The 12241-nt window shown below is 56.8% G+C and overlaps 1 protein-coding gene and 2 pseudogenes across 9 annotated transcripts in view; 1 reads left to right on the top strand and 2 right to left on the bottom strand.

Moving 5' to 3' along the window:
* The window catches only part of LOC107498271, an 82036-nt gene that overhangs the window by 30500 nt on the left and 39295 nt on the right, over positions 1-12241 (top strand). For 2 of the 9 annotated variants that reach the window (XR_004952010.1, XR_004952009.1), the window contains exon 3: positions 2139-3585. The exons of 4 other annotated variants lie outside the window; for them this stretch is intronic. The gene's annotated coding sequence lies outside the window, so the exon portion shown is untranslated. Of the gene's footprint in view, positions 1-119; positions 3586-10292; positions 10426-12241 lie in introns of those variants that run through there. 3 more of the 9 variants (XR_001594016.2, XR_004952007.1, XR_004952006.1) reach the window with 3 other exon arrangements.
* Positions 4135-4253, bottom strand: LOC118606152 (annotated as a pseudogene).
* On the bottom strand, positions 8604-8719 carry LOC118605743 (annotated as a pseudogene).

The following is a 12241-nucleotide window of genomic DNA, read 5'->3' as shown; positions in this document are numbered from 1 at the left end:
CTGGTGCCGGATGCATGGCAGCCTCCGCTGATTTGGGGGGCATTGGATGAGTCTGGACACTGGGGTGAGGTTTCCTGTAGGGTGCGCTATGCTTAGTGACTCAGCTCATCGCCCACGAGGACAGGGTGCGTCGGAGGCGGGTCGCACACACCCTGGCCTCTAACCCTCTCCATCGCACAGCGACGACTTCCCTTTTACACGGGGATGCGCTGGAGAAACGGAAGGTCACGTGAGTTCTTGTCCAAGGGCAGAGAGGTTACAAGAGGATGAGGAAGTCCTGGGTCTGTCACAAACGCCCTGCGTGGGAGAGAGAGACCTTGCGGGGCGGGGTCAGCCGACGGCCCCGCCCAAATTCACACCCAGCCCAGCCTTGTTAGGCTCCAAAAGTATTAGCTTCCCCTAAGGGAAATCGATAGCAAAGCAAAATGAACAACACTCTTCTAGTGTTTTCTTTACTGAGTGGTTGAGTCAGCTTCTGGGCCTGGTGGGGGTGGGGCGGGGTGGGGGTCGGGAGGAGGCAACACCGGGAAGCCCAAGGGCCCCCTGGAGGCCTCCGGGGGCTGGGGGCTGCTCGGCTCGGCCCTGTGGGACGTCCGGCACTGTCACTTGCTCGCTGGTAGCCTCGTGCGGGCCAGTCAACCTGCTTTGGCTTCACTTTATTTGGTCTGGAGAATGGCGATAACGATACCAGCCTCAGAGCCTTTGTAAGGCTGACATGCGCAGTGTGTCCTGCAAACGCCACCCGGGGGCGCAGGCTGTTTGCGCCGGCTCCGAGGGTGGGAGGCCCGCGGGGGCCAGGAGACCCGGGAGGAGGGCCAGTGGCCTTTAGCTGCGCTCTGTCCAGCTCTGGCTCTGGCTCTCAGACCCTGAGGCTCCCTCGTTGCAGCAGACGCCTGGCTGCCTTCTCTGTGCAGGGCACAGAGTTCAGCGTCCGCCAGCCCGTGACCTTGGCCAGGCTGACGCAGAAGCCTGGCCTGGCCTAGGGGCTGGCGGGGCGCGCTCCCCGTTCCGCCCTCCCGTCCTGCTCCGCGCTTTGGTGGCTCATCCCCGCTTCCGGTGACCAGGGTCCGGGTTCCGACACCTGTTCCCAGCCGCGGCCCTGCTGCCCCCTGCCTCCCTCCGGCGTCCTCCACCCCTGATGGCTGCCTTTCTTGGGTTCCCACTTCTCCCGCTTGCCCCGCGCTGGGTCCTGGGTTGCTGCCTGCCCCCAAGGGCCAGCCCAGCTGGCGCCCCTGCCTTGGGCCCTGCGGGTCGCTTTTCAACAGTTTTTCCTGCAGCTTTTGGCCCCAGCAGCCTCTGCGGGTCGCCTCTAGACCACACACTGTGGAGGGTGTGATTAATCTCGGTCGGTCCGGGTACTGGCCCTAAGTTTCTTTGGAGCCGGAGTGGCAGAGCTCTGTGCTGGTGTCTCCACGGCTCCCACCCGTGTGCTCTGAGCACCTGGAGTCGCACAGCTGGTAACCGGACAACTGGGACAAGGAGCTGGGCCTTCTGGCTTTGCCGCCTGGGACTTCCTGGCACTGGGGGAGCGAGGATGGAGAGGGCCCAGGTGACGATTACCTGGTTGGTCCTGACCAACTAAGATTACATCCTGGAGAAGCCTGAATCAGGTCAGGTACTAAGTCTAGATTTGGTGCCGCGGGCTGGAGCACAAGCGACTCCATTCTGGGCCTGCGGTTTCCTCTTCGACGGCCGGCATAAACCGGACGCCGGGCCGGGAGGGGCTTCGGAGCGGAGGGTTAGGGCCCAAACTGAACCGAGAGCCCGGATGCACCACCATCGCATCAGAAGGTCGGTTACCTGCGACAGCTTCGTGTAGCCTCCCGAGAAGAGCTATCCTAGACCCGTCCTCAGGCACTAGGGAGGGACCTTTGATTCAAGGCGGGAGGCGGAGGACAGTGTGTGGACAAAGGAGTTGGACAGGTGTGTAAATAGGAGCTTAGCTCTCAAGACTCCAGTCAACAGCGAAGGTTTATAATAATAATAATAATAATAATAATAATTCAGGTTTGGTAATTCCTAGCTGAGTGTGTATCGCAATGCTTGGTTAGTTTATAGAGTATGTAAACCATAGCTTTGTGGATTTGATCGCCATCTTCCTCGAGCCGATGTGATTTTCCTTCCTGAATCGCCAACAGGTCTGAAATCTCCGTGTGAGCATCGCCGTGTGTCGTTAGCTCGAGGAGAAAGCGCTCTGCTGAGGTCGTCTTGATGTTGTCCTGTGGCTGTCAGTGGGAAATTCACAAGTTCTAGGTTACAGAGCCCGTGTATCTACCACCTGGGTTTCAGATGACCTGTACATAACGATTCTTCACAGTTTACTCCGAGTAGATATTTCTTTTTTTTTTTTTTAACCATAATTTTAAAAAAATCGAGATACAGTTTTCACACCATAACGTTCACCCCTCACGGTGCTGTTTGTTACGCTTCTGACGTCGTGCGGCCATCGTCACGACCCGGTGCCAGGACGTTGACGAGGCCCCCAGAGAACCCCGCGCCCGTCAGCAGTCGCTTCCCGCCCCCTCCTCCCTCGGCCCTGGCAACCACAGCTCCGCCTTCTGCCTCTGGATCCGCTGTGTTTCCTGTGCATGAAGTCACGTGACGTGCGGCCTCGTGTGTCTGGCTTCTTCCACCACACATTTTCACAGGTCATCGATGCCGCGGCGTCTCTCAGTTATCCGTTCCTTTCACTGGCAGATAAGATTTCATTGTACGGCTATAACACCTTTCGTCTGCGCTTTCCTCGGCTGACGGACATTGGGTTGCTTCCTCTCTTTGACTGTGATGGATCTGCGCCATGAACATGTCTGCACAAGTCTCTGTGTGGACATGTATTTTCCGTTTCCTCGGGGACGTACCTCCCAGTGGAATAGCTGGGTCGCATGGTGACTGTGCCTAACTCTCTGAGGAAGAGCCAAAGTGCTTTCCAAAGTGGCTGCTCCGTTTTACAAGCCCACGAGCGGTGTGTGAGGGCTCCAGCTGCCTCGTACTCATCAATGCTTTTGACTGTCTTTGTTTTTAAGCCTAGTCATCTGAGTCGCATGTAAAGAAGTATTTCGTTGTGATTTTGACTTGCATTTCCCTGATGACTAATGATGGTGAGCGTCTTTTCATGTGTTTTTGGCCACTTGTGTATTTTCTTTGGGGAAACATCTATCTAAATCCGTTGCCTATTTCGGAATTGAATAAGTTTTCTTTTTATTGTTGAATTGTCAGTATTTTTTGTACATTGTGGTAGGCCCTCATCAGATACGATCTGCGAACATTTTCTCCCACTCTGTGGGTCTCTCTTCATTTTCCTCTTTGTGTCTCTGCCATACAAGTTTTTAATTTCGATGAAGTCAGTTTGGCTTTTTTCTTTTCCTTTTGGTTGCTCGTGTTCTTGGTATCCCACGGAAGAAACCATTGCCTAACGCAACGTCGATCGACAGCTATGTTTTCTTCTAAGAGTTTTATCGTTTTTGCTTCTCTTAGATATTTTTATCCTTAAATTATTAGGCTCAGCTCTGGGAACACTTTTTTCATTTTCAAATAATTTTTATTGTATAAAAGAAAACATTAAGACATTAAAATTAGAGAATAATACATACTTTAAGATTGATTTTGTAATTTGCTTTATTCATTTACTATATCAGAAACATTTCCTTATGTTATTACTTTTCTACATCGTCATTTTGATTAGTGGCACAATATTCCGTTGTTTGGATATTTACTATTTATTTGTTTACCTAATCTCTTATTAGTGGTCAATTAGATTATTCCATTAAAAAAGAATGATGCATGATAATTTCCTTAGAATAAATTCTCAACAATGATTTTAAAAGCATGAACTCCTATTTCCAGCATCTTAACAAAACAAGTACACAATGGTTCCCTGAGACTTTTCTGGAAGAAAATGAAAGATGGTGAGATACGTAGGTAAATGAAAAAATGAATTGCTTTCATTTTTGGGAAGTGCCTTCTTGACCTCGTCCAGCGTTCACATGTTTTCTGTAGATTATTGTGCAACAATATGAAGAATCTTTGTGACTACATTTATATATTTATTTATTTATTAGGTGAGGACACCCTTGGTTGACCTCACTGATTTCAAGGACCTTGTCAGCTTCCAATCCCTTATTTTTTATTTTTTTACACCTACAGCACCTGGTCTTCCTAGGTGGTCTCCCATCCATGTACTAACCAGGCCCGGCCCTGCTTAGATTCCGAGGTCAGACAGGAGCCGGCTTGTTCAGGGTGGCGTGGCCGTAGACTTGTTACTACAGTTACAATTATAATCACTATGTAATATTGTATTGATTTGATGCCCTATGATGACAGATGTTTACTTATGGCATCCAGCTGTTGAATACTCAAGTTCCACTCGACTTTTAATTTGCAGACAATGCCTTGGTGCACATATTTGTGCATCCAGTATTTTTGGTCTTTCGAGTTTCCTTACGGCAGGCTCTGGACAGGTGGATTTCTGAGTCGAATAGCCAGGCTGATTTGAGGATGCGCGTCTCGTGTTGCTTCCGGAAAGGGCCACAGCAGTTTGCACTCCCTTCAGGAGGGCAGAGGGTCCCGTCTCTGGGCAAGCTCACCTCCACGCTCATAAATGTTTTCTAAGGTTTTGGCTAAGATTCCAGAAGGGTCGTTGAGTAAGGGGATGGTAAAGTGACCTATTTTGTTACTATTTTTAATGTCTTAAATCGAAGGATTTTTTTTTTTTGGTTATTTCCATGGAATGCATATTTCATAGTCATCTCATTCTTTTCCCCAAAGAGTAAAGTTTCAAAATTGCCTTCAAGAAAACAGAATATATGAGGCCATACTACATTAGAAAGATCGATGTTCATGGTGTCTGACTTGCGAAGTGTTTAACATGCACAGGGGGACATGTCACGGTTTCCAAGTTAAAGAAAAGGAGTCATTCCACGTTCTTAGTCATCGTTCGTCTGAAGTGAAAGGTTGTCCCCACTTACTATTTTTTTTGCATAAACTTGCCACCAACCCACGGCGGCCCAAGGCCGGGGGTGCTCGACCCTCGCCGCAGTGTCTGTCCGTGGCTGTTCCCCAGCGTGACACTGTGTCGGGTTCCTCAGCTATGACCGCAGAGACTTTCGGCTCCCTGGGCTCCCATCGTGTAAGGGGAGGTGGCTTGGCCCAGCACTTGAGGTCTTGGGGCTCCCCTCAGAGGAGGCATCCTTGGCTCTGTGGGACCCCACCCCCAAGACCTGTGAGAGCTCTCGGTGGCCCAGAATGTTCTGTGTCATGCTTGATTGAGCTAGCCCTGGGCGAATGGAAGCACATTCTATTATCTATCATTATCTATCTATCTATCTATCTATCTATCTATCTATCTATCATCTACTGCCCAGGGGACGGAGGCTTGGCCTGGAGGCGCCCGTGTTGGTGGGTTTGGAGAACTGGGGGGAGGGGGTGAAGGAGGAGCCCCACTCGAGGGGGGGCTTTCTGGGGACCGTGACAGTGACGAGGAGGGGCCTTGCCTGCTGGCTGGCGAAGCGCTGGTAACCAGCGCTGATTTGGTGGCCGACGTTGCTTTGTCTGGCCGTGGGAAGGGCCGAGTCCCAGGCTGCTGCCCAGAGCCGGGAGGAGGATGGTCCTGGCCCCAGAGTTTTTGGTTCTGAAATTTGGCTCAGGTGCGTCCTGCAGCCCCGGATGGCTTCCCGCCTGGAAAACAAAGTGAGTCCTGTGCTTTGACTTGTTCCCACAAGCATGACGCCCACCTGGGAGGCGCAGGGTTTGGGGGTGAGGGGCTTGGCACCTTTTCTTTCTCTTATCCTGTCTTAGGCCTAGCAGCCTGTTTCTGTTTGAGTCTAGGCTCCCCCTACCCCCACCTCCGCGGCCCTGGTGGCTGTGAATTTTGACATCTCTCGTGTGGCCAGCCTCAGGGAGCACTATCTGAACCCCACCCTCCCTGACCTGTCCCAACCCCCCCTGAGGAGACAGGGAGCATGGTCCTTTCTGGTTCTTCCTCCCGAGTAGATGGGCAGGATGTGTCCTTGCAAACCAGCTCACCTGTAAGCAGGTGATGCCTCCGGAACCTTCCTTACCCCGCAGTGGTGGGAGCCTTCTCCCAAATTGGAGACCTGAGGGTCGTCTTTGGGGCCCCCTCACTGAAGCCCAACATCCCGCTGGCGACTCTGTCCTGGATCGGCCCACCCCCGACACCTCGGCCCGCCCCTGCGTTGCCTCTCCCCGGCCTGTCCCTGGTGCCTGGACCAGGGCAAGCTGTCCCCTTCGGGCCCGAGGCTCCCTGAGGGGGCCTCCCCGCCCAGCTTCCTCGCCTGCCCGCGGCCCCTCCGTGGCCACGTGCGGCCGTCTCACTCGCCAGGCTTTGCCGGTGCTGCTCTCTCTGCCGGGATCGGCCGGCAGGTACCTCTAGGGAACAAGGGCGGTGATTATACGGCGTGCGACGGGTCACAGAACACCTCGCTGGACCCGGGCTGATCTGGTCTTGACCACTGTCCAAGGAGGCGTGGTGAGTGGACCGAGGCCGAGAGAGGCTGGCTGTCTGGACCAGGGTCACACAGCTCAGGGGGCAGGCCGGGGCCTGACCTCCCGGGGATTGGCGATGCGGTGGCGTTTTTCTGAGAAAAAGGAAAGATCTGGAACGCTACTGGTGAACACTTGGGAGCACCCCAGAGTCCCGGCAGTCGTGGTATCGGGTTTGTCATTTTTCTCGTGGCTTGTGCCTCACAGTCCGGCTTGGTCCATGACGCTCTGGAGCATGAACACAGCTGGGGCCCCCCGGCCTCTCTCGGAGGAGGCTGGAGCCTGCAGTGGGAGCCGGGGGGTGAGGCGAGCTGAAAACTTAGCCAAGAGAGGAGAGACCGAAGGGCCGGGCAGTCGTGGGTGGGGCGGGAGTGGGTTCGGGAGAAGGGGATGGGGCGGGGCGCCGGGGTCGCAGGCTCGGGTGCGGGACCTTGCGAGAAGCTCGGAGCGCACGCGGGGTCCCCTGCCGGCCCGAGGACCCGCGGGGAGGAGCAGCCAGCGGGTGTCCCGCAGCATCCTCACCGCCAGATCGCCACCCCTCCGCAGCAGAGGGCCCCGGGGAGCTGCTCGCGGGGTAAACTCCGGCCCCCAGAAGCAGGTGCACATGGAAGCCATGCGCCGGGAGAGCTGGACCCTCTCAACCTGGGACGCTGCCCGCCCCCCTGCTCATCACCGTGTGCTGGAGGAAGGAACATCTCTTTTTGGGAAAAAATGAAATATAACCTCCAGTTCTCCTGAATCGGGTCGTTCGCCGAAGCGGACAGATGAGGAGAGAAGGGGCGTGTGTGCGGGGAGGGTTCTGAGGTCCACGGGCGGGTTCTTCTCAGGCGGACTCCGTGTTGGCGGCCTTCCGTTTGCGACTGAGTTGGGAGCATGGATGTCAACACATGCTTTGGGAGGCGCAGTGCTGACCGAGTGGCCAGGGGCCTTGGCGACCCGTTTCTGGCTCTGGTGGCCGCGTTTCCTCCCCTGTGACCAGCGGGCCACGGCAAGGACTCTGGTTCTCGGGCCCTGGACAGAGGCCCTGACCCCAGGCCCTGACCGCCTGGCGACAGCCGATGACTCCGTGACTCACGTCCTTTGTCCCTTCTGCTCATTTTCACGTTGTCACCCGCACGTCCTTCTAGGGGAAAAGAACAGACGAACCGCCATGCGAGGCAGCTCCGTCTCTCTGCCGTCCGGAGGCCCAGCCCGCAGGTGGACCTGGAAGGAGGCGTTTGGCCCGAACGTTGAGTTGGGGGCATCCGTCGCCCTGCCCCCCTGTTTGAATTCCTTTGACTCGTTCCTGTGGAGTGACATCAGGCCTCGGGGACTGTCTCACACTATGGAAAGAAACGTTTGACAATTTCCCTTCGCCACTTCTCTGAGCCTCAGTCACATTTCACGACGTGGAAACCCAGTTACTTGGGGACAGACGCGAAGACACTCCGCCTCACTGATTCATAAATGTGAATCGGGCTGGGACGCCGTGTTCCCTACCAACGGTGTTGGCAAAGGTGAGCGCACGTGGTCGTCTGCAGCACGGAGTCGGGCGTGAAAAAACCGGGTGCTCACGCACGGCTGCTCGTGGTGGCGCAGACGGGTCCAGACTTCCCGTCATCGAGTGGCGATTCTGCATCATGTATTGACATGATATTTCGAAGACTCCAGGTCTAATTCTGGGAATTTACCCTTCGGGTGTCCTCCGTGGGCGGGGCCGCCCGGGGGCCGCCCGGGGACCGCGAGGTTCGTGAAGGTGATGCACTAGCAGCTCAGAGGTGAAACGTACCACGTAGGTATCATGAAATGCTGTGCTGCCGCCGAGGCGGGGAAGGGGAGGTCCGTGCAGAGAGCGCATGCCGCGATCTGTTCGTAAGTTCGAACACGGAGGCCAACGCTTGTGACGATGATCTGCGTCTTGTTTTCCGCAGGAACCTGTGCGTGTTTGGTAGGTGGGGAAGTTCTGGACAGACGTGCGGACAGCTGGCTCACCCGGAGAGTGTGTGGGGCTGGCCGCGACACGTGCAGGGAACCTCGACTGAGGTTGAACGATGTGTTCACGACGGACACGTGGAATTTTAGTCTTATTTACTTATTTAAATGTTTAAATTTATTATTATTATTTATGCCTACAGCACCTGGCCTTCCTAGGTGGTCTCCCATCCAATTACTCACCAGGCTCGACCCTGCTTAGCTTCCGAGATCAGACGTCGGGCTTGTTCAGGGTGGCGTGGCCGTAGACCATGGACCGTGGCTCCACTGGGTGTGAGCCCAGGACCCTCTGCGTGTAAAGCAGACGTGCTGACCGCTCCACTGTGGAACCACGTTCTGAAATTTTTGTTTTTAAAAGACAGCCCCTCCCTCCGAGAAGAATGTAACCCCTCATAGGCCGCCATGAAAACCCAATTAGATAATTCAATGCCATAAATGTTTATTCAGCACCAATTATGTTGCAGCCACTGGCTAACGTACATAAAGACTGCTTCACAAACTGTTAACCGCCATAAAAACAGAGCGAACGATTTATTTCAGCTAGTACAGCTAATTAACCAAATATTTATAGGAACCAGCTTCCATTTATAAGAGGGAACCCTCCAGAACAGGAAGATTCATTGCAAACGAGCAGTCATTGTTACTTTATTAAGTGCTAGATTTTAACAACACAGACTCACAACCTTGAAACCTTATGACCCGAAAACACACACACATAACAACTCCCTCCGAATCCTTCCTTAAAGCCAGAAAGTGGTGTGAAGGTATTTTAAGACCTGGGATAGATTTGTTCATATCACAAGATCTGTGGTGGGAGAGAGAGAAGGCGGGAGGGAGGGGGTAGCAGGGGTGGTGGGGGGATGGGGAGGGGGGAGGGGGCGGGGAGGGGAGGGAAGAAGGCCGCAAGCCCCCGCCTCTCTCCGGGTCTCCTTATGCTACTCTCACCCTTTGACTCATCCTTACTGTGACTTCTTGACCTGCGGATGTGCAAAGATGTCGTAAACATTGAGGCTCTCCGCTCCACATCGTCCGCCACTGTCTGCCTGCAGCCCGGGCGAAACGTCGCTTCCGACTTGCCTTGTACTCTCTCGGTGCCATCAGGAGAGGGAGGCCCTTTCAGTGGAGATTCCTACCGTCCCCGCCTGACCTGACGGCGCTCCGTGAGCGACTTCTTGGGTTGGAGGAAATGGGTCACAGTGTGGGGCACGGCGTGGGTCCCGGTGACCCCACACGGCCGCCCCCCGGTCCCACCCCACTGCCCGGAGCAGCCTGAATGAGCGCCCTGTTCGTGGGCCGTCTGTCCCGGCCCTGTGATGGCTGTTGCCAGACGGTGGAGAAGCAGGTAGCGTCTTAGAGCCCCAACGGCCACCCTGCCCGTACTGATCGTGCGCCCCTGCCCCTCCCCCACCTGCCCTGCAAGCAGCAGCCTGGTCCAGACGCCTCTGCAGTTTGGAGGAGGGCGGACGGGTGCCCTGGCAGCAGGTGGGCGGCCGAGCCCCAGCTCACCAGGTGAAGCTTGGAGCTCCCCGCGGGGAGACGGGCCCTGGAGCCATGTGGCCCAGCTCCCAGCTCCGGCATTAGCGCCGGTACGACCCCGTGCACTCCTCGTGGCCTTTCTGTGCCTTGGTTTCCCATCTGTGACATGGGGAGAACAACAGTGAGCCCCCCCTCCCCCCACATGAGGACAGTGAGATCGCACCTGCCGCCACCGCCACGGAGGGGCTGTTAGGCGAGCAGAGCCAGGGACCGGACGCTGGCGGAGAGGATGAAGGGGTGCGGAAGCCGGAAGGGAACCGTGAGCATCTTTCTGCCTCTCCTTCCAGAGTCCTGTCTTGGGTTGCAAGATGGCTCTGGCTGAACGACTTTGGGGGCTTTTGACCTGAGGCCCTGTGTGACTCCGGGGGACTCCGGAAAAGCTGGTGGGCTCAGTGCGCCACCTGAGCAGAGGAGGGTGAGGTGAGCAGAGGAGGGTGAGGCGGGCGGCTCGGGGCCACAGGCTGCGAGAGACGGGGCGCGAGGCCCCGGCAGGGCGTCCAGCTTTGAATCGGGCTCGGACATTCCCCAGCGTCCCCCCTGCCTCTCTGGGCCCCGGTTTCCAAACCCGTGAAGTGGGGAGGCCCTTATCCCATGCTGCCGAAGGCCCGGCGAGAGGGCATATGAGGCATTTAACGTGCTGCGCTCAACTGGAATCGATCGCAGAGCAGTTGGTTACACAGACGGAACTTGGGGAGAAGGGCCGAGCTCAGGGCTCAGGTTCGCTTAGAGGAGGGGGTCAGGGGCCTGGAGGGCTTCACCTGGTTGTACCTGAGCTGTGGGTCCCGTGGCACCCACAGGCAGGGCTCTGCCTCGGAGTGCTGGCAACTCTGGCGCCTGTGGTCACTGCGCTCCGGGGGGGAGGCGTTCGGAAGACACCTGGAGTGGGGCAGAGTCGGGACTGAGGGGACAGGGAGTGTCGGCTGCGTGTGCCAGTGCGGTGGCCGCCGAGCACGCCCTACCTGGCATCCTCCGCCAGGCAGAGCCGTTACGGATAGCAGGGCCCCAGCCCCCTCCCCCCCGCCCGTGGGTGACAGAGCCACCCCGCGGGGGCGGGGAAGCAGAAGTGGGAGCCTCGCTTCCTCCCTCCCTGCTGCTCACTCAGCACGCTGTACCCCTTTGTGTCCCGGACCCCTGGGTGCGGGCCAGAGGAGGGTCAGCTGCCTCGGAGGGTCAGGTGTGCCCGTCCAGCTGAGCGGGGCCGACGCCGGGGGCTGTCCCCTTTGTCACAGCTGGACGGCAGCCTGGGGAGGTGACAAGGGAGCTGGCGGGGCTCCAACTCCAACGCACCCCTGCTGTAGAGGTGGTGCTGGTCACACGGCACGCCATAGGCACCCAAGCCTCGTTTCCCCCCCACTTTAAAGGGGTCTTCGGGGTTACCCGTACACCCCTCGGCCTTGAGATTTGCAGGTGGGCTGTCTTGAGCTAGTCTATGCCTTGTCTCGGTTTGAAATGAGCTGTTCCGGCTCCTGAGAAGTCACCTGGCCCGGGACCGCCCTCGCCGTCCAACCCTGGCTGGGCACCCCGCACCCCAGTCCTGTCTGGCAGTGACCGCGCCGCGCCCAGCTCCCGCATCCCGCCCCAGGGTTTCGTTCCCACCGGCCCCTCTCCGCCTGGAGTCTGCATCACTCATTTCCTATGGTTGTTCTGAGCAGTAAAAGAATTAACCAGAAGGCACTCTGCCTCGGCGCCCACTGCTCTGTCTCTCCTGGCTCCAGGGCCGAGTCCCGCCTACGGGACCCTGGCGCCGTGACCTCTGTGGCCTGTCCACCTCTACCCGAACCTTGACTAGGGTCGGATGTGAGTTCGACTGCAGGCAGGCGAAGCTGAGCTGGACATCCGGATAGAGGACGGGCCATCTCCGGTGTCCCGCTCCGGAGCCCGCTGCTCTGTCCGCCCCTTTCTCTGAGCCCAGCATCGCCTCCTGCTGGAGCGCCCCAGCTGTGCTGAGGCAGGGGCGTGGCAGCAGGCGTCTGGGAGAAGAGGCTTCTAGAGAGGGCAGCGGCCCGGTGGACGTTGCCGTGGGTGCTGCCTGTGGGGGACTGAGTCCCACACTCAGCAGCCAGGAATCTAGGCACCGACGGGGCGCCCGGCTCCTGTGTCCGAGCCGGACAGCTTCTCAGACCTCGAGACCTTTCATTCTCTCCTAGTGGCACCCATGTCCGGTGACTTACAGCCAACTCAGAATCGGAAAGTTCAGACATTTCTGAGCAGTTCAAATAATAACAATAAAAAGAGA

The sequence above is a fragment of the Rousettus aegyptiacus genome, unplaced genomic scaffold (genome assembly GCF_014176215.1).
Source record: "Rousettus aegyptiacus isolate mRouAeg1 unplaced genomic scaffold, mRouAeg1.p scaffold_m13_p_7, whole genome shotgun sequence".
Taxonomy (NCBI): domain Eukaryota; kingdom Metazoa; phylum Chordata; class Mammalia; order Chiroptera; family Pteropodidae; genus Rousettus; species Rousettus aegyptiacus.
This window is presented reverse-complemented; position numbering and strand designations above follow the sequence as displayed.